A 21936-nucleotide genomic window follows, 5' to 3' on the forward strand; every position below is an offset into this window, starting at 1 on the left:
CAATTGCCAAGCTTTGTTTTACTGTAGTGACTCAGAGAATTATATTGTCCTGACCTCAGAAGTCTTCATTCTGTTTCACAAAGTAAATAAACCAAAACAAAACTTTTTTCTTCTCCTTTGAAGAGATACTCAGAATTCTGCTCGAGGACGATCAACCCATGTTATAGGTTAATTGCTTTCTTCACCATTATTCTTGTCTGTGCATACTGTCAACTTTGAGTCTGCATCTTTTAACCAGTAATTAAAAGTTAGGAATTCAGCTGTTAATTCACTAGCAAACCACACTTCCTTTTTTCCCTACCTTTGTGATCCGTCTTTATTATTTAGTCATGTGATACGATAAAGTAATAGTGATACTAAAATAATAGCAGTGAAAAAGACAAAACAGAGTAAAGCCATCCATTGGAAAGACTTTGGAGAAAATGGACATCAGAAAAAGATCTCATTCATTCGGGAAGCCTTCATGGACCCTGTGTGCCAGACACTGTGAGGCCCAGTCCTGAGCATGGAGGAGCTGGAGGTGAGCTGGAGCCAGCATCGCATGGTGAGAACCTGAGCCTTGCAGGCAGGTGGAGCTGGCCTGGGCCTATCCCGGGGGAATAGGAAATAGCCAGCTTTCTACCAGTCTCTGACTGGTTCTCTGAATTGCAGAGGTTACTCACCTGAATTTTTAACTTTATCTTTTGAGGTACTTAAAAGTTCAAACATAAGAAATAATAAAGAGATGACCTGTACAGCCTTAACTCAGTTTCCCCAGCAGGAACATCCTGCATAACTATAGTAAATATCACAACTAGGAAAGTGGTATTGATACAATCTACCCACCATGCAGCTTTTACTAGTTTTACACACACTCAGTATGGGTGCATATATACCTGTATTTTTGTACAGTTTGTCATATATGTGGATCTGTGCAGCCAAAAGCAGTCAGGGTACAGAGGACCCCTCATGCTACCCTTTTATAGCCACAGTCAGCTCCCTCCCTCTAACCCTCTGGCAGCCACTAACCTGATCTCCATCTCTAGGACTGAGATAGATGGAGTCACAGAGCACAACCTTCCAAGACTGGCTCTTTTCACTCAGCATAAGTTACAAAATACCGAGCTGTGGTAACAACAGTAGGTTCCTTTTTATTACTAATAGCATCATGGTGTAGATGGGCCACCATTAGTTTAACCAGGTACCCATTGAAATACATTTGGGTTGTTTTCAGTTTTATAGCCAATAAAGTTTCTATGAACACTCACCAATAGGTTTTGTGTGAATATTAGTTTTTGTTTCTCTGGGATAAATACCCAGGAGTACACTTCTGGGTTGTACTATAGTTTTATAAGAAATTTCCAAGTGTTTTTCTAGAGTGGCTATACCATTTTACATTTCCACAGCAATACACGAGTGATCCAGTTTCTCCACACCCTTGCCAGTTTTGATGTTATCACTATTGTTTCTTTTTCTCATTCTGATAGGTGTGTAGTTATATCTCATGGAAGATTTAATTTGCACGTCCCCAGTAGCTAATGATATTTACTATCTTTTCATACGCTCATTTGCCATCTGCATATTCTTCTCAGTGAAATGTCTGTTCACATCTGTTGTTCGTTTTCTCACTGGATTGTTTGTTTAATTTTTTCTGTGGAGTTTTAAGAGTTCTTTATATATTTTAGATATAAGGTCTTTGCTAAACATGTGCTTGCAAATATTTTCTCTCATATTGTTTTTTTATCCTGTAGCTTATGTTTTTATCCTGAACAGCTGAGCAAAGCAAAAGTTTTTTTTATTTTAATGATATCCAGTTTCTCAACTTTTATGGATCATGCTTTTTGGTGTCAATCCCCCCATGACACCAAGAGAACTCTCCACTAGCCCCATGTCCTAAATGCTTTCTATGTTCTTTTCATAAAGATTTTGTAGCTTTACATTTAAATCATGACACACTTTGAGTTGCTTTCCTGGTGGCTCAGGTGGTAAAGAATCCGCCTGCAATGTGGGAGACCTGGGTTTGATCCCTGGGTTGGGAAGATCCCCTGGAAGAGGGCATGGCAACCCACTCCAGTATTCTTGCCTGGAGAATCCCATGGACAGAGGAACCTGGTGGGCTACAGTTCATGGGGTCATGAAGAGCTGGACACAACTGAGCGAATAAGCATGCACACTTTGAGTTAATTTTTGTAGAAGATATGAGATTTTGTTTGGGGCTTTGTTTATTCTGCCTATGGATGTCCAACTGCTACAGCATCATTTGTTGAAAAGAACATTTTTCCCCATTGGATTGCTTTTGCAACTTTGTCAAAAATCAGCTGGGCATAATTGTGTGGGTCTATAACTAGGATTTCTCTGTTCTGCTCAATTGATTAAACTATCCATTCAATCCTGTCCATCAGACACCACACTGCATGATGACTACTACAGCTATATAGTAAGTTTTAATATCAGCTTCCCAGGTGGCTCAGTGGTAAACAATCTGCCTACTAACTAGGAGATGCAGGTTCTATCCCTGTATGAGAAGATCCCCTAGAAAAGGAAATGGCAACCCACTCCAGTATTCTTGTGTGAAAAACCCCATACACAAGGGAGTCTGGCGGGCTACAGTCCATGAGACCTCAAAAGAATCAGAAACGACTTAGCAACTAAACAACAAGCCTCAACATCAGGTAGCATGATTGTTATTGTTGTTGTTGTTGAGTCGCTAAGTCATGTCGGACCCTTGGCGGCCCCATAGACTGCAACACCTCAGGCACCTGTCTTCCACTATCTCCCAGAGTTTGCTCAAATTCATGTCCATTGAGTCAGTGAAGCTATTAATATCTAACCATGTCATCCTTTGCTGCTCCCTTTACCTTTTTCCTTCTATCTCTCCCAGCATCAGGGTCTTTTCCAATGAGTCGGCTCTTCGCATCAGATGGCCAAATGATTTGAGTTTCAGCTTCAGCATCAGTCCTTCCAATGAATATTCAGGGCTAATTTCATTTAGGATTGACTGGTTTGATCTTGCAGTCCAAGAGATTATCAAGAGTCTTCTCCAGCACCACAATTTGAAAGCATCGGTCCTTTGGCACTCAGTCTTCTTTAGGGTCCAATTCTCACATCTCCACATGACTACTGGAAAAACCATAGCTTTGACTATACAGATTTTTATTGGCAAAGTGATGTCTCTGCTTTCAAATATGCTATCTGGGTTTGTCATAGCTTTCCTTCCAAGGAGAAAGAGTCTTTTAATTTCATGGCTGCAGTCATTGACTGCAGTGATTCTGGAGCCCAAGAAAAAGTCACTGCTTCCACTTTTCCCCCTATATTTGCCATGCAGTGATGGGACAAGATGCCATGATCTTAGTTTTCTGAATGTTGAATTTCAAGCCAGCTTTTTCACCCTCATCAAGAGGCTCTTTAGGTCCTTTTAACTTTCTGCCATTAGAGTGGTATCATCTGCATATATGAGGTTGTTGATATGTCTCCTGGCAATCTTGTTTCAGCTTGTGATTCATCCAGCCAGGCATCTCACATGATGTACTCTGCATATAAATTAGATAAGCACAGAGACCATATACAGCCTTGACATACTCCTTTCCCAATTTGGAAGCACTCAGTTGTTTCAAGTCCAGTTCTAACTTGCGTCTTAACCCACATACAGGTTTCTCAGGAGTCAGGTAAGGTGATCTAGTACTTCCATCTCTTGAAGAATTTTCCAGTTTGCTGTGATCCACACAGTCAAAGGCTTTAGCAGAGTCAATGAAGCAGAAGTAGATGTTTTTCTACAACTCCCTTGCTTTCTCCATGATCCAACAAATGTTGGCAATTTGATCCCTGGTTCCTCTGCCTCTTCAAAACCCAGCTTGTACATCTGAATTTCACAGTTCACATAGTGCTGAAGCCTAGCTTAAAGAATTTTGAGGACACCCTTGCTAGTGTGTGAAATCAGTGCAAATGTACAGTAGTTTGAACATTCTTTGGCACTGTCCTTCTTTGGGATTAGAACTGACCTTTTCCAGTCCTGTGGCCACTGTTGAGTTTTCCAAATTTGCTAACATATTGAGTACAGCACTTTTACAGCATCATCTTTTAGGATTTGAAATAGCGCAACTGGAATTCCATCACCTCCACTAGATTTGTTCATAGTAATGCTTCCTAAGGCTCACTTGACTTTGCATTCCAGGACGTCTGACTCTAGGTGAGTGATCACACCATCCTGATTATCTGGGTCACGAAGATCTTTTTCGTATAGTTCTTCTGTGTATTCTTTCCACCTCTTCTTAATATCTTCTGCTTCTGTTAGGTCCTGACTGTTTCTGTCCTTTATCATGCCCTTCCTTGCATGAAATGCTCCCTTGATAGCTCCAATTTTCTTAAAGAGATTTCTAGTCTTTCCCATCCTATTATTTCCCTATATTTCTTTGCATTGTTCATTTAAGAAGGCCTTATCTCTCCTTGCTGTTCTCTGGAACTCTGCATTCAGTTGGGTATATCTGCCTTTTTCCTTTGCCTGTTGCTTCTCTTCTTTCCTCAGCTATTTGTAACACCTCCTCAGGCAACCACTTTGACTTCTTGTGTTTCCTTTTCATTTAAGATGGTTTTGGTCACTGCCTCTTGTACAATGGTACAAATCTCTGTCCATAGTTCTTCAGGCACTTTGTCTACCAGATCTAATCCCATGAATCTATCCATCATCTCCACGAATAATCATAGGGATTTGATTTAGGTCATACCTGAATGGCCTAGTGGTTTTCCCTACTTTCTTCAATTTAAGCCTGAATTTTGCAATAAGGAGTTCATGATCTGAGCCACAGTCAGCTCCCAGTCTTGTTTTTGCTGTCTGTACAGAGCTTCTCCATCTTTGAGTACAAAGAATATAATCAATCTGATTTCTATACTGACTATTTGGTGAGATTCATATGTAAAGTCACCTCTTGCAATGTTGGAAAAGGGTGTTTGCTATGACCAATGTGTTTGCTTGACAAAACTTTGCTAGCCTTTGCTTTATTTTGTACTCCAAGGCCAATCTTGCCTGTTGACTTCCTAATTTTGCATTTCAATCCTCCATGATGAAAAGGATATCTTTTTTTTTGGCGTTAGTAAAAAGGTGTTGTAGGTCTTCATAGACCCATTCAATTTCAGCTTCTTTGGCATTAGTGGTTGGTACACAGACTTGGATTACTGTGATGTTGAGTGGTTTGCCTTGGACAGAAACTGAGATCATTCTGTCATTTTGGAGGTTGCACCCAAGTACTGTATTTTGGACTCTTGTTGACTATGATGGCTACTCCATCTCTTCTAAGGGATTCTTGCCCTCAGTGGTAGATGTAATAGTCATCTGAATTAAATTCGCCCAATCCTGTCCATTTTAGTTCACTGACTCCTAAGATACTGACCCCTAAGATACTGACCTTCACTCTTGCCATCTCCTGCTTGACCACTTCCAATTTATCTTGATTCATGGACCTAACATTCCAGGTTCCTATGCAATATGATTCTTTACAGCATCAGATGTTACTTTCACCACCAGTCACATCCACAACTGAGCATCATTTCTGCTTTGACCCAGTCACTTTCTAAAGCTATTAGTAATTGCCCTCTGCTCTTCCACACTAGCATACCAGACACCTTCTGATCTGGGGAGGCGGGGGTGCTCATCTTCTGGTATCATATCTTTTCGCCTTTTCATACTGTTCATGGGGGTCTCAAGGCAAGGATACTGCAGTGGGTTGCCATTTCCTCCTCTAGTGGACCACATTTTGTCAGAACTCTTCACTATGACCCATCCATCTTGGGTGGCCCTGCACAACATGGCTCATAACTTCATTGAGTTACACAAGCCCCTTTGCCATGACAAGGCTGTGATCCATGAAGCAGGTAGCGTGACTACTCCCGCTGTATTCTTTTTTTCCAAAATATTTTAGTTATTCTAAGTCATGTGCATTTTCATGTAAATTTTTAAATAAGCCTGTCTGTGTGTATTAAAAGCCATGCTGGGATTTTGATAAGATTTGCATTCAACCTATAAATCAATTCTGGGAAAACTGACATCTTTGCTATGTTGAGTCTTGCAATGCATGAACATAACCTTGATTTTAATTGTCCCCTGTGGGATTCTTTGCCTCAGCTCCTGGGTTAAAACATCCCTGGGGCCCACATCTGCTGAAACTACCACAGCCTTTGGACCCAGAGCTGCCCTCACTGGTCCTGGTCTCTGGCACAATCCCCTCTGATTACAGCTTTGGCTACTAACTGTAACACAACAGGAAAAGCCAGAATTTGAGCTTGAATTCTACAGCCATCACATGTCAGCTGAGGAACCACAGTCTTGATTTCCTTCGCTATGGGATAACAATACCTGCCTCAGAGCATTTCAATAGCTAGGTCTTAAAAAGAGACTTTTATTATCTCTCTAACACATGAGCCTCCCACTTACCTAAGCTGGTGAGTAACTAGATTTTAGTATCTAAAATGCCAAACTGCAAGCAACCTTAATAGTAAAACTTCACCTATTAATTCATCATTTCTATTTGTTGTGATCATTCTGGACCCTAGTATTATCTGTATTTTTATCCTAGTCATTGAAAAATAATAAAAAGAAGGCAAACAGACATGGACAGAGTGTGACACACACTAGAGAAATCTGTTCTGCTGTAGGTCCTTTGGCTCAGTGAACAGAAAGACATTCTTGGAAATTAGGCAAAAGAGATGGATTTTAAAATGGGTTCCCTGGTGGCTCAGTTTGTAAAGAGACCACCTGCAATGCAGGAGACCTGGGTTCAATCCCTGGGTTGGGAAGACAACCTGGAGAAGGAAATGGCAATCCACTCCAGTATTCATGTATTTCTTCCAGGGAAATCCTATGGACAGAGGAGCCTGATGGGCTATATAGCCCATGGGGTCACAAGAGTCAGACACAACTTGGTGACTCAACCATCACCACCATGGATTAAAAGGAAATCGAAGAATCATGTCTGGGAGCAATGGAAGCTGGCAGTGCCAAAATCAGGAACATGGCTGTCTTGCGGCTCTAACCACCATTTCTTTATCTATGTCACTCTACTCAAGATGTGAAGAACTAGTGAAAGGTCCTCTTGGCTGAGCTCAGGCACTGTGACCAGCTCCTGGCTGGACCAGAAAGTAGGAGGAAGGATCTGGCTGACAAGCCCCTTCAGCATCTGTCACAGAAAGATTCCACCAAAGCTGCTCACAGTGGAGGGCAGGCTGTGTCCCAGATGGAGTCACGTGCTCTCGGGAGGGGATGTGAGCACTTACATACCACCAAGTGTCAAAAGTGTATGCTAATTTTTTTCATTTGATCATGATTCACTAATTAGCAATGTCTGGCAATGACTATTCATCCAGAAAGAGATCCACCCAGTTGTGCAGGAATATAGATCCACCTGCTCCACCAAGGATGTGTTAACAAATAGACAGCTCCACCAAGGATGTGTTAACAAATAGACAGTCTTGCTGAAATGCAGGTGTGTGAAGCCTAGGACATTTCATGAATCTACTGGATTTACAGCCCTCATGTTGGAATTGAAGCTGCCAAGCTGATTGTATAGTGAACTCAAGTCTCTTAACCTCGGTGCTCAAATTTTCTCATTGACAAAAAAGAGATAACGGTTCTAATCTCACACTTCGGTGGGGTTTTTTAAATTACAAAGTACAACATACCTTATTTGTTACCTGTATGATAGTTATAACCTCAACTGCCTTTTTTATAAGCAGAGACCACCAGGTGGAGATCCCTCAATTTTGTTTCGATTTTTAAAATAAGATTGAGGCAACAAACCAGAGGGAGGAAATCTCGACAGACTTTTGAGTTATTCTGCAGGACAGAAAAAAAGAGAAATGGAAGCCCTCCTGCCATTTGAAGAAATCTGGGAGGGAGCGGTGAGGAGCAGGGCGGGGAGAAAGGGAGGAAGGCCCAAGAGGTGGCAATGGCAATGACATCACGCTTTATGATGACACTCATCCCATGCCCCCCTGGAGACCCTCCCCAAAGGGCAGTTTCATGTTCCAGTGGGCACCCTACAGCGCAATGGAAGTTGCAAGGAATGAGAACCCAAGTAGCAAAGAAAACCCATCCCACTTGGATCCCCACCCTATGATGCAGCAGAAATCTGGGATTTCAAGCTCCATGCACCATGGAATTTAGGGGCTAAAAACAAACACACAGGGACCTCCAGGGGCAAGCAAGCCTCCTGCACCTTCTGGATTACATACATTGGCCTTCATATCTCAGAACAACAGAAAATTAAAAATCCCTAGCCCTTGGGTGAGTTTTCTCAAGCAGAAAAAGGAAAAGAAAAGTTCTTTGTGCCTTTATTCCATCTTTGATCTTCCATCCATTCTCTAAGGGCACAAATGACTGTTTATAAATGTTTCCATACAAAAATTATACTATGAATAGCCATCATAGTCAACAAAAGAGTCCAAAATGCAGTACTTGGATGTAATCTCAAAAATGACAGAATGATCTCTGTTCGTTTCCAAGGCAAACCATTCAAGATCATAGTAATCCAAGGCTATGCCCCAACCAGTAATGCTGAATAAGCTGAAGTTGAATAGTTCTAGGAAGACCTACAGGACCTTTTAGAACACTCAAAAAAGATATTCTTTTCATTATAGGGGACTGGAACGCAAAAGTAAGAAGTCAAGAAACACCTGAAGTAACAGGCAAATTTGGCCTTGGAGTACAGAATGAAACAGGGCAAAGACTCAGAATTTTGCCAAGAGAACATACTGATCAGAGCAAACACCCTCTTTCAACAACACAAGAGAAGACTCTACACATGGACATCACCAAATGGTCAACACCGAAATCTGGCTGATTATATTCTTTGCAGCCAAAGATGAAGAAGCTCTATATAGTCAGCAAAAACAAGACCGGGAGCTGACTGTGGCTCAGATCACGAACTCCTTATTGCCAAATTCAGACTGAAATTGAAGAAAGTAGGGTAAACCACTAGACCATTCAGGTATGACCTAAATCAAATCCCTTATGATTATACAGTGGAAGTGAGAAATAGATTTAAGGGCCTAGATCTGATAGAGTGCCTGAAGATCTATGGACGGAGGTTCATGACAATGTACAGGAGATAGGGACCAAGACCATCCCCATGGAAAAGAAATGCAAAAAAGCAAAATGGCTCTCTGAGGAGGCCTTACAAATAGCTGTGAAAAGAAGAGAAGCAAAAAACAGAGAAAAGGAAAGATATACACATTTGAATGCAGAGTTCCAAAGAACAGCAAGGAGAGATAAGAAAGCCTTCCACAACGATCAGGGTAAAGAAATAGAGGAAAACAATACAATGGGAAAGACTAGAGATCTCTTCAAGAAAATTAGAGATACCAAGGGAACATTTCATGCAAAGATGGACCCTAATAAAGGACAGAAATGGTATAAACCTAATAGAAGAAGAAGATATTAAGAAGAGGGGGCAAGAATACACAGAAGAACTATACAAAAAAGATCTTCACGACCCAGATGATCACGATGGTGTGATCACTCACCTGGAGCCACACATCCTGGAATGTGAAGTCAAGTGGGCCTTAGGAAGCATCACTACGAACAAAGCTAGTGGAGGTGATGGAATTCCAGTTCAGCTACTTCAAATTCTGAAAGATGATGCTGTGAAAGTGCTGCACTCAATATGCCAGCAAATTTGGAAAACTCAGCAGTGGCCACAGGACTGGAAAAGGTCAGTTTTCATTCCAGTCCCAAAGAAAGGCAATGCCAAAGAAAGCTCAAACTCCCGCACAACTGCACTCATCTCACACACTAGTAAAGTAAGGCTCAAAATTCTCCAAGCCAGGCTTCAGCAGTACATGAACCATGAACTTCCAGATGTTCAAGCTGGTTTTAGAAAAGGCAGAGGAACCAGAGGTCAAATTGTCAACATCCACTGGATCATTGAAAAAGCAAGAGAGTTACAAAAAAAAACATCTATTTCTGTTTTATTGACTATGCCAAAGCCTTTGACTGTGTGGATCACAATAAATTGTGGAAAATTCTAAAAGAGATGGGAATACCAGACCACCTGACCTGCCTCCTGAGAAATCTATATGCAGGTGAGGAAGCAACAGTTAGAACTGGACATGGAACAACAGACTGGTTCCAAATAGGAAAAGGAGTATGTCAAGGCTGTATATTGTCACCCTGCTTATTTAACTTAAATGCAGAGTACATCATGAGAAACGCTGGACTGGAAGAAGCACAAGCTGAAATCAAGATTGCTGGGAGAAATATCAATAACCTCAGATATGCAGATGACACCACCCTTTATGGCAGAAAGTGAAGAAGAACTGAAGAGCTTCTTGATGAAAGTGAAAGAGGAAAGTGAAAAAGTTGGCTTAAAGCTCAACATTCAGAAAACGAAGATCATGGCATCTGGTCCCGTCCCATCACTTCATGGCAAATAGATGGGGAAACAGTGGGAACAGTGGCACACTTTATTTTGGGGGCTCCAAAATCCCTGAAGATGGTGACTGCAGCCATGAAATTAAAAGACACTTGTCCTTGGAAGAAAAGCTATGACCAACTTAGACAGCATATTAAAAAGCAGAGACATTACTTTGCCAACAAAGGTCCATCTAATCAAGGCTATGGTTTTTCCAGCAGTCACGTATGAATGTGAGAGTCGGACTATAAAGAAAGCTGAGCACAGAAGATGCATTTGAACTGTGGTGTTGGAAAAGACTCTTGAGAGTCCCTTGGTCTGCAAGGAGATCCAATCAGTCCATCCTAAAGGAGATCAGTCCTGGGTGTTCATTGGAAGGACTGATGTTGGAACTGAAACTCCAATCCTTTGTCCACCTGATGTGAAGAACTAACTCATTTGAAAAGACGCTGATGCTGGGAAAGATTGAAGGCAGGAAAAGAAGGGGATGATAGAGGATGAGATGGTTGGATGGCATCACCAACTCAACAGACATGAGTTGGGTAAACTCCAGGAGTTGGTGATGAACAGGGAGGCCTGGCCTCCTGCACTCCATGGGGTCACAAAGAGTTGGACACAACTGAGTACTCTTGCCTGGAAAATCCCATGGACAAAGGAGCCTGGTAGGCTGCAGTCCATGCTAAGGGTCAGACACGACTGAGCGACTTCACTTTCACTTTTCACTTTCCTGCATTGGAGAAGGAAATGGCAATCCACTCCAGTGTTCTTGCCTGGAGAATCCCAGGGACGGGGGAGCCTGGTGGGCTGCCGTCTACGGGGTCGCACAGAGTCGGACACGACTGAAGTGACTTAGCAGCAGCAGCAGAGCAACTGAACTGAACTGATAAATGTTTCCATATAAAAATCACTCTCCAGGCCTTTTTGTTTGTAGTGGGTGTGGTGGTTTCCTACTGCATGCAGACTTTCACGTGGAAGGCTTTTTCTTTCGAACCAAAAGTATGGAAAACCAGCACCCTTTGATGGTCATGTGCTACAATCCTTTGTCTGTGGGCTCTTTGGTCACATACTTTGCAGGGTACACAATCCGTCACAGACATGAGTAGGGGGTGCCTGCCATGTGGAAGGCCTCCAGCCCATTTCCACAGGAGGTGCCTAACCACAGCCTATGCAGAACATGAGTCTGTCCTCCAGCACGTGGCCCTCCCATTCCAGCCACAGCCAGGGCTGCAGACCGAACACCAGAGCAGCCAAATCCCAGCCTCTGGGGTGGACACAGGTGAAACGATAAGCTAGGCCCATTGGGCTCTCTTCCTTGGGAGTTTGAAACGGGATGTGGGTAAGACAATGCAGAAAGTGTAGGTCGAGGCAGGGCATGAGATAGCTCTAGAGGCCCCGAGGAATCATGACCAAACCAGAATGAGGAGAAACCAAGCCAACAGTAGGAGAAGGAAGCAGACAGAAGAAAATCAGTTGCTTCATATTTGCCCATCTGTTCTGAGCACAAGCCACACCTTCACCCACCTCCTCCAATTCTCTCTTCCTCCTCCTATCTCCTCTCTTCTGCGCATAAACACACCAAAGTGCAATGGTTACAGCTGCCTTTATGGCTGATGTAAATGCATGGTTCCAATTCCCTGGTTTCTCCCACTCCAGAACAAGATCATAAAGACATGCTGACCATCTTGTCACATGCAGGCATAACGACACCAAGGCCTTTCCTTGTGGTCTCAAAGTACCCAGACAGAACACCTGAACACTTAAGTTTTCCACCATGGCACTCTCCCCTCCGTAGAATCTATCTGTAGCCTCAGAGGAAGAGAGGCTGGCTCTTGCAAACCTCCCAGGATGCCAACACTCAGCCATCACCAGCTAAAGAAGAAAGAAGGTCAACACAGTGTGGATGCTAGGCAATGCTTCCTTTGCTGTTCATTCAGGCTGTCAGTTCTGTAGTGGGTTTGTGAAGAAGGGAAACAGAAAAGGATGTGGAAGTAATGTCACTGTCGGCAGCGATATGTATGTGTGGGGGGTGGGGGGGAAACAGAGCTGAATGTATTTTCAGGATGTGGAAAGTAGATATGGCTCAACCAAAGAATTTATAGCTGTCGCTGGCACCCCCAAGACCATAAAACTGTGCACAGAAGCTACTTTTAGGCTTTGAGGATCAAAGAACTAGATTCAAAACATAGATAATAGAGTAACAACCGCTGCTCAACAGGGAGCAGGAGATAAAAATAATTTGCTATACTTCACTGGATCCCACCCCCATACCTTTAACACAGCAATCCCAGGTACTTAATTTATTAGAGTGTGCGCAGGCGTCACAGATGAGAGAAAATGCTATCAGTGATGGAGGAAACAGGAGACAGAAGATCTTCAGCCAGCAGTTAAACAAGAGTAAGGTTTCAGAAGCCAATGAAGGTACAGCAGGAGGAAAGGAATTCCTAGGAAAGCAGGTCTCCTTGCCTTAGGTCAGTAAAAGCCATCTACATAAAGAAATTCATATCTCATTTTTTAAATTACTTGAAAATAGGCTATTGCTTCAATTAAGAGACTGAATTAATTTCCTAGAATTAATTTGTTTTCTGGGTTTGAAGTCAGTCATGAATAACACGGACCAAAAGGTACACCCAGACACTCCCTTTCCCAACCCATCTTTTAAACAACAGATCTCTCTCCAGCAACCATTACAAGGCACCCTAGAGCTATAAAGTAGCTATCAAGAATGAAATGTTAAAGCTGGCAGAATGAAAGCTGGCTAAAGGTGACATACCCTCGTCCCTCCGTGCTGACCCAAAGGAAGTGCTGGCTGTAGGAGACCCGTCTGTTGCGATGCCTGTGGACTTGCGCAGCAGCACTTTAATGAAGAAACAGAAAGGACTGGACACACAGGCTCACTCCCCCACCACCACTGCTTCCTAAAGTCTCCTCCTTGCCCCTCACAATCGCCAGGGACAACAGCCTGGGGGTGTTGATGGTAGACAGATGGAAAAAACACTTGATCTTATGGACTCAGTGAGAGCTTTTGATTCAAAGTAATGAGTAACTACTGTTTGAAGTCCCAGCCATAAAAAATTAATAATAATTTAAGTAGTCACTTTCCCCCAAAGTCGTCTTCTCCAATCCCGCAAGTTGTAACGTACTAAAGGAATACTTTCATTTATGCGTCCAAATACGTAATTCAGGGTGAGATTTCGTGTGATATAGCCACAGGGAACTTTCTGGAAGAAAAAGGCAGTCTCCGAATGGGATATATATACTGCTTTAAGGTTTTAAGATTTGGCAGAGCATACTGTGCTTTCGCTACACATAAGCCAGAAATGGCAGAGAAAAGAATTGGGTTTTCTAGGCACTGCAACATAGAAGGCAATGGCACCCCACTCCAGTACTCTGGCCTGGAAAATCCCATGGATGGAGGAGCCTGGTAGGCTGCAGCCCATGGGGTTGCTGAGAGTCGGACATGACTGAGTGACTTCAATTTCATTTTTCACTTTCATGCATTGGAGAAGGAAATGGCAACCCACTCCAGTGTTCTTGCCTGGAGAATCCCAGGGACGGCGGAGCCTGGTGGGCTTCCGTCTATGGGGTCGCACAGAGTCAGAGATGACTGAAGCGCCTTAGCAGCAGCAGCAGGCACTGCAAAGGGACTTGCCTAGTGTTTCAGTAGGTTCACAACGCAGCAAGCCAGACAGGCGGTGTCCTCAACACAAAGCAACACAGAGCCCTGAGCTTCCAGCTGGCAAGGGGACCCCACAGAGAAAATAGGATGCTTTTCAATTAGCTGACATCTCACCAATGGGGCCTGGAGAAGGCAATAGCACCCCACTCCAGTACTCTTGCCCGGAGAATCCCATGGACGGAGGAGCCTGGTAGGCTGCAGTCCATGGGGTCTCTAAGAGTCAGACATGACTGAGCGACTTCACTTTCACACATTGGAGAAGGAAATGGCAACGCACGCCAGTGTTCTTGCCTGGAGAATCCCAGGGACAGCAGAGCCTGGTGGGCTGCCGTCTATGCGGTCGCACAGAGTTGGACACGACTGAAGTGACTTAGCAGCAGCAGCACCAATGGGGATGGAGGGGTGTTGCAGAAGGATAAAGTGGGAGGGGGACTGGGAAACAGGCATAGAGGGACATGTGGATTCTGGAAGTGGGAAATTATTTTTCAAGCATAGAGAAACAACTTTAAAATATTACTAAGGAATTAATGTATGAGATGGTTGAATGGCATCACCGACTTGATGGACATGAGTCTGAGCAAGCTCCAGGAGTTGGTGATGGATAGGGAAGCCTAGCGTGCTGCAGTCAATGGGGTTGCAAAGAGTCGAACACAACTGAGCAACTGAACTGAGCCAAACTGAATGTATAAAAAGTGTCATCAGCAGGAAGGAGTATAAAGCAGGGATTGTTGTTGTTTAATTGCTCAGTTGTGTCCAACTCTTTGCAACCCTATGGACTGTAGTCCTCCAGGCTCCTCTGTCCATGGGACTCCCCAGGCAAGAATACTGGAGTGGGTTGCCATTTCCTTCTCCAGAGGATCTTCCTGACCCAAGGATCAAACTCGTGTCTCCTGCATTGGCAGGCAGATTCTTTACCACTGAGCCACTGGGGAAGCAGGGATACATGTGTCATAAAAAATACACTGTGGCCAAGATCCCCTGACCATTAAGACCACAGATGACTGGGATGTCTCTGGTGGTCCACTGGCTAAGACATCACACTCCCAATGCAGGGGGCCAGGGTTCGATCCCTGGTCAAGGAACTAGATCTCGAAAGCCACAACTAAGACCTGGCACAGCCAAATAAATTTTTTTTTTTTAAGACCACAGATAAATGAACAGAAAAATCTAATCAAGCAGATGGATGGCGATCTCCAAGGGATAAGTCATTTCACTGGGTATATATACCCTGGCCCAGGTATATACTAAGAGCAGAAATGTAAACATACACACGAATGCATCTGGAGGTAGAGCATCCCATGACCCGAGAACAGGAGGCACTGGGAAAATTCATTCACAAGGACTTTTTAATTGCTTTGTGTATGTTTTTCCTCTTCCCCATTTCTTCCAATGGTGATTAGGATTGTGTTTTGAAATCATGATCTACCACTGCAGCACTGTAATTACATAAATATGGCATCATAAATGAAGGTTAGCGCTAGAAATAGCAGAGCAGAGAGAGGTGCTATTTGTCTCTATGGATGCAAGTGTATGTGCATATTTTACAACAAATCTCCAATATACGTGGTATTTGGAAATCCTTTGCTAGTCCAAGCAAGGGCAGCTTAAGAAAAAGAATAAGTGCCTCATTCTCGTTTTCAGCTGAAAAAGATGACAGCAAAAAAGGCAGGTTTTTCTAGTCATGGTTAAGTGGAAATAATCAGGTAAGAGCTAGGTTCTGACTGAGCTTTACACTGAACTCAGGGCCCTGCCCTGGCCCGTGCTGAGGGGGCCCAGGGCTCTGCCTGGGGGCAGCACTCAGTCTGGGGTGGTACATCCTGTCAGTGGTACCCCTCAGCACCCCCTGGAGCCCCAGGGAATGTCTATTAAGCACCATTCAGAACAGGAGAACTACCTTCCTCCCTACTCTCACCCATTCCTGCCCTCAGATCACCAACCAGATCTTCAACCCATAGGGGTGGGAGTCGGAAGATAAACAGCTCAGCTTCTTCCATTCTCAGGAAAAAGGAAAATTCTAAAGTGTATTCCATAAGAGTCACACGGAGTAAGTGGCAGTCCTAAAATATGTCAAAAAATTCTTTGAACTTCAGTCTTTAAAAAGGTGAAGCCCAATTCCCCTGCCCTCAAGTGCAAGAAACATTTAGTGACACGCCTAATGACTAGAACATGATGAGACTTCCAAGCTGAGGCGGTGAAAACGCGGCCTCTAGGGAAAGCCAGAGCCATGTCGTGAGAACACAGGCAGCTCGCGGGGAGGCCCGCACAGCGAGGGACGAGGCGTGCCACCGACAACCAGCGCCCGCGCACCAGCCGCGTGGTGGAGCCTCCTTGGAGACGGATCCTGCACCCCTTCCAGCCTTCAGATGCTGCTGCTCCGACCATCATCTTGACTAAAATCTTACCAGAGGTCTTGAGCCAGAGCTGCCCAGATAAGCCAGTTCTGAATCCCTCAGCTACAGGAAATGTAAGTATAATAAATAGTTCTTGCTTAAGCCATTAAATTGCGGAGTAATTTGTTACCCAGCTGTCCTAGCGGCATCCACCCCAATGCCCGCAGCTGTAACCTACTCACCAACTCCCTCGCTGTGCTCCCGTAGATCACGTCCGAATTCAATGACCTGCACTCAGCATTCCTGTCTCCACGTTTGCCTTTGGTGTCTCAGACATCCCATATAAGGCCAATATTATTATTATCCTCATTTTAAGGATGAGAAAACACACAAAGGTTAGAGGTACACAGCAGGCCGTGACAGAGTGAGATTCCCTGAATCCTACTTCACTGCCCTCTTCTTCCTCCAGCTGCATCCCTCCAACCCAATCCTCTTTGCAGTTAAGCAATCTCTCCTCCCTCCCCAAGAACAATTAGTTAATTTTCTCATTCACTGTGGACAAAGGCACCCACCATAATCATAAAATGTAACCAAAAAAAAAAAAAAAAAAAACTAAGCAAATTCAACAACAAAAGCAGGAACTTTGAGTCACTGAAGTTTCAGTGTGTTTATTTTTCCTAATGCTACCTGTACATGGCAGGGTGAAATAATTAGCAAATTAACGGTCTGTTCTTTGTTGAGACTGATGCAAAGGCTGGATATGACTCTCTTTGTTCTTACAGGGCTGGTCTAAAACTGCTGATCAACGTCACTTGTGATTTACTGAAGTCATGAACAAGCGACATGCTGTGTGGGCAAGAAACAATGAAGAGGAAACCTATATGTGTTATGCTTTCTGTTCTGATCGAATAAAATGGACAGCCAACTTCAGCTGTCAGACATCTAATCATAATCATTATCGTGCTATGTGATAATTAGGCATAGATGGGACATGAATGACTCTTGATAGCACCATTTTATTAAACAATAACTTTTGTGTTTTTCTTCTCTCTTTAATAGTTTTCCAATATCCCAGCTCTACTTGGTGTCACTGTATTTTTTCCACTGAGCCTAACTGACAGAAGAGAACCCATGTGGGCTTTGGAACCAAACCAGTCACGCAGGCTGTGTGACCTTGATAAAGGCACCTTATGTCTCTGGACTCTTGTATAAGATGGAAATGAGGCCCCTCCCGCAGGATGGATATGAGCATCAAATGAGAAACTGAAAGAAACTTCTAGCACAGTCTTAATATGCAGTAGGCACTCGATGAAGTCTTCCTGTCTCTTATATCCACATGACTGCCACGTCCATTAATGTCAGAGGTTCTCAATCTTCTCCCCATGACTTATTTTCTTGTGCCTTGGATCCCATTCCCTGAAGCGCCTGCCTTCAATCTCCAAGTCACATGGTTTCACACTAAAATTCCCCCAAAGACTTCCTATTTACTGAAAGAATACTACCAAAGTAATCAGGAAAACTGGCTTTGAGATCATTCATAGAAATAGACAGGTTTAAAATTTAGCTAGGAGCAAAGAGTGTCAGCACCTTAGCGTGAATAATTTCTAGTTACAGACAAATGATGACGGTAAGGCCTCTATTTGGTTTGGGTATAGCTGGTGAGAAACTGGAAGGAACTAAGTCAACTGAAAGACCTAAAGGAAAAAAAAAAACAACTGTGGAACCCAATAAGCACCCAGTGAGAGGCTGCTGGTGTTTTGGAATAATTTAGGTAATACATAAGGATGGAAAGTGTCCACAAAAATATTCCACATCCTTACGGCTATATGCTCTCCTGCCCTTTGGCAGGCACGGCAAAGGCAAAAAGTTTGCTGCTCTGAAGTACCAACGCCCACTGATACTCACAACAGCTCATAACCACAACAGTAACTAATAATGACCACTTCTTAAAGGCTAACATTTATTCACATACCAAGGTTACCAAATAGCTTTTCTGTCTTACCTCATTTGACCTTCTTACAGCCTGAGTGGATACCATTAACTCCATTTCACAGATAAGCCAACTGAGACCCAGACAGGTTAGATGTCATGCCCAAGAAGCCCATGAATAATAAGCAATAGAATCAGATCTGAACTCTTAACCTCACACTCTCGTCTCTTATCAGCTTCCCTCTATTAGCTTGTTTGAGGGATAAATGGACACTAATTTATGAATTCTCCAGTTAGCTTTTCTTGCACCGTATTGGCTTTCAGACCGACAAGCACACACATCCAAATCACAAACAGGATGCTGTAGAAAGAGCTTAAAAATAACCGTGTCCTGGGAATTCCCTGGTGGTCCAGTGGTTAGGACTCGGCCCTTTCACTGTCAGAGCTCAGGTTCAATTTCTGGTTGGGGAACTAAGACCCCGCAAGCCACCCAGCGAGGTTAAAAATAAACAAATACGTAAATAATGGTTTAATGACCTTTGAGAAAGTTCCTGGTGAATAGAGATTCTGCTTCCCAGGGCCCAGGGCAATGGCAAGTGGGCTGTGTTAGGACCACTGTAGACAAAAGACCACACAGTGATAAAGTCTCATTCTTTGGAGCAATTGTGGCAGCAAATAGTCCCATCTGCGGTGCCACTTTTCTCTGCAGAAGGAAGCATTCAGAGCTGGCCACCAAAGGCAGACCTTGACTGGATCCCCTATGAAGTAAACCTACAATCCGTTTTTTTCCAACTTCCCCATGTCATCACAGGGAATTCTGACCACAAATGTCAGATTTCTCTGTAAAGCTCTCAACCTCTCTGGAAAAGAACCACTGTCCAATATCAGAAATGGAAGCATCACTTTCAAAACAAGGCAGTGAGGCTACAGGAGACCCACCCTGAGCCAGACTGTGCCAGGAGCTGGGGTCCCTGGGCCAGGTGCAGATGGACGAGGTCCTCCCAGGGCTCAGCATCAGTGTCTCCTGGAGATACTTAAAATCCCAGCAGGTCTCTATTGAGAACTAATTATTGCCAATCAATTCCAAAACTCCGCAAATAGGAAGGAGGCCTTAGTCTTGCTAAAGGTCTGATTCTCCTGTTCAGCTCCAGCTGAAAAACACTATTAGAGCAGAATCTAGAATGTTCCAAACTTTCTAGATTCGAGAATCCCCCGAGGTTCCTAGTAAAAGTACAGATTCGGGGACTTTCCCGGCGGTCCGGCGGTTAAGACTCTGAGCGTCCACTGTAAGTGGGCGGGGTTCCCTCCCTGGTAGGGGAACTAAGACCCCGCAAGCAGCACCGCAAAGCAAAAACAAAACCAAAACAGATTCATGGTTCCTGATTTTTATCTCCTGAATCAGAATTTTGAGAAAGGGCTTGGGAATATATGTATTTTTGAACAAAAGCCCAATGATTCTCAGGGTTGGGAAAGTTAGACCAAACCTGTTAACTGTCCTCGAAAAATCGACAAAGTGAAAAGCCGATCGATGGAATAAGAGAATATTTGCAAGTCGTCTCTCTGACAAGAGGTTCACGGCCAGACTACATAAGGAAACCCCACAAGCCCCAAACAAGACAGCTCGGTTTCATAAAGGGGTTGGGGGATGGCGCGGGGCAGGAAGGGAAGCCGGGCTGAAGCGAGGCCTTTTCTCCCCGTAAAACCAGCCGGACTGGGCGCGAAGCTCCCGCGCGCGCACCCTGGCGGCGGTCCTGGGAATGGTGACTCCCCGCCGTCTCTTCCCGCCCTGCCCGAACCAAGTTCCGCAGGTACCCCAGACCTGGCTTAGCACCCCGCCCAGTGATGTGCGTGTAAGGACCACGGCTCACAACTGTTCATCGTAAATTTAATGCAGCTGTACCCTCGGTACGCCTTGCAAAATTCAGTATGGGTTTTGATCATTGTATCACGGTAGTGTCACAAAGTCATACCACAGATAAACGCTTGATTTCTATCCCCTTTGGCGAGGAAGTTGCTTACCACCCCATCCACCCCCGTTCCATTGCCAAAAGGGTAGAGTTCTGACCCGAATGTTGGCTGATTTTCCTTTATATTAAGAATTAAGTAAAATGAAACAGTGAAACCCTTCCTTCCCCGGGAAAACAGGCAAAGGACTTGAACTGACATTTCTCCAAAGACAAGCTAGCAAGCATATGAAAAGATGCTCAGTAAACATGACTCAGTAGAGATGTAAGTCAAAACCACAGTGAGATATCACCTCACACTCATTGGGATGGCCATTATCAAGGAAAAAAGTGGAAAATAACAAGTGATGTTGAGGATGCAGAAAAACTGGAATCCATGTTCACTGTTGGCAGGAATGTAAAATGGTGCAAAGCTTCTGTGGAAAACAGTATGGCAGTTTCTCCAAAAATTAAACATGCAACTATTGTATGATCCAGAAATCCCACTCCTGGTACAAATCTAATTCAAAATAGGGTCTTTCCGGTATGTCTATACTGCCATGCTCATTGTAGCTTTATTCACAACAGTCATGAGCTGTTGAAGCTCTCAAGATAGTCAATGTCAGAGTCTGTCACCAAAACAGTGTAACCATGAAAAATGCTTGAATAATAGAATGCTGTGCCCAGAAAGAGTCAAAAATCATATCTACTCTCTCCAGGTTTTCTGTGCTTGAAACAGAGACAAAAGCAAAACTACCCACATGGTTTTGTGGGTCTTTCAGTGTCCCCAAACCTTGGCATGACCTCAGAGGGAAACTTCCAATAGGGCCACTTGTTGGCAGTACTCTCTGATCCATGGTGGGAGGGCAGATCCTGAAGGTACTGAAGGCAGAAGCAGGGAATAAGTCAGTGATGAGCAAAGGGAAGGCAACTCCACTCTCAGCAACCATGGTGGGAAATTTCAACGCTTTATTTATTTTTAATGTATTTGTATTCGGCTGCATCTGGTCTCAGTTGCAGCACGCAGGATCTTTGTTGTGTCACACAGCGTCTTCATTCTGGCACACACACTCGAGTTGTGTTGCACAGGCTCCAGAGCATGAGGGGCTCAGCAGCTGTGGCACGCGGGCTTAGTGGCTCCAGGACACTTAACCACTGGTGGTGGTTCAGTTGCTCACTTGTGTCTGACTCTTGCGACCCCATGGGCTGTAGCTCCTCTGTCCGTGGGATTCTCCAGGCAAGAATACTGGAGTGAGTTGTCATTTCCTTCTCCAGGGGATCTTTTCGACCCAAGAATCAAACCCAGGTCTCCTGCATTCCAGCCAGATTCTTTACCAACTGAGTTACAAGGGAAGTTTGACCGCTGGACCACCAGGGAAATCCTGAGAGTTCAACATTTTTAATCATAAGATAACCCAGTAGAAACTGTTCTTTCAACTCCTGAGCTTTCAGGTGGGGGTGGAAACTGGTTGCAGTCTCAGGAATGAGTTATTGGCAATGTCATGGGAGAAAATGAAGTCGCTCAGTTGTGTCTGACTCTTTGCGACCCCATGGACTATAGACTACCATGCTCCTCTGTCCATGGGATTTTCCAGGCAAGAGTACTGGAGTGGGTTGCCATTTCCTTCTCCAGAGGATCCTCCCAACCCAGGGACTGAACCTGGGTCTCCCGCATTGTAGGT

At 44.0% G+C, this 21936-nt stretch overlaps 1 protein-coding gene and 1 long non-coding RNA gene across 4 annotated transcripts in view; one reads left to right on the forward strand and one right to left on the reverse strand.

Annotated features, from left to right (window-relative positions):
• Positions 1-19962, reverse strand: part of GADL1 (glutamate decarboxylase like 1) — a 505418-nt gene extending 485456 nt beyond the window's left edge. For 2 of the 3 annotated variants that reach the window (XM_055558457.1, XM_055558454.1), the window contains exon 1: positions 16625-16777. The gene's annotated coding sequence lies outside the window, so the exon portion shown is untranslated. Of the gene's footprint in view, positions 1-16624; positions 16778-19250 lie in introns of those variants that run through there. The other variant, XM_055558455.1, reaches the window with a different exon arrangement.
• LOC129635440 (uncharacterized) lies at positions 15632-17415 on the forward strand. The gene is made up of 2 exons (XR_008706303.1): positions 15632-16516; positions 17165-17415. It is a non-coding gene; the product is annotated as an uncharacterized LOC129635440 (long non-coding RNA).
• Positions 19963-21936: the final 1974 nt, after the last annotated feature.

The sequence above is a fragment of the Bubalus kerabau genome, chromosome 20, assembly GCF_029407905.1.
Source record: "Bubalus kerabau isolate K-KA32 ecotype Philippines breed swamp buffalo chromosome 20, PCC_UOA_SB_1v2, whole genome shotgun sequence".
NCBI lineage: Eukaryota > Metazoa > Chordata > Mammalia > Artiodactyla > Bovidae > Bubalus > Bubalus kerabau.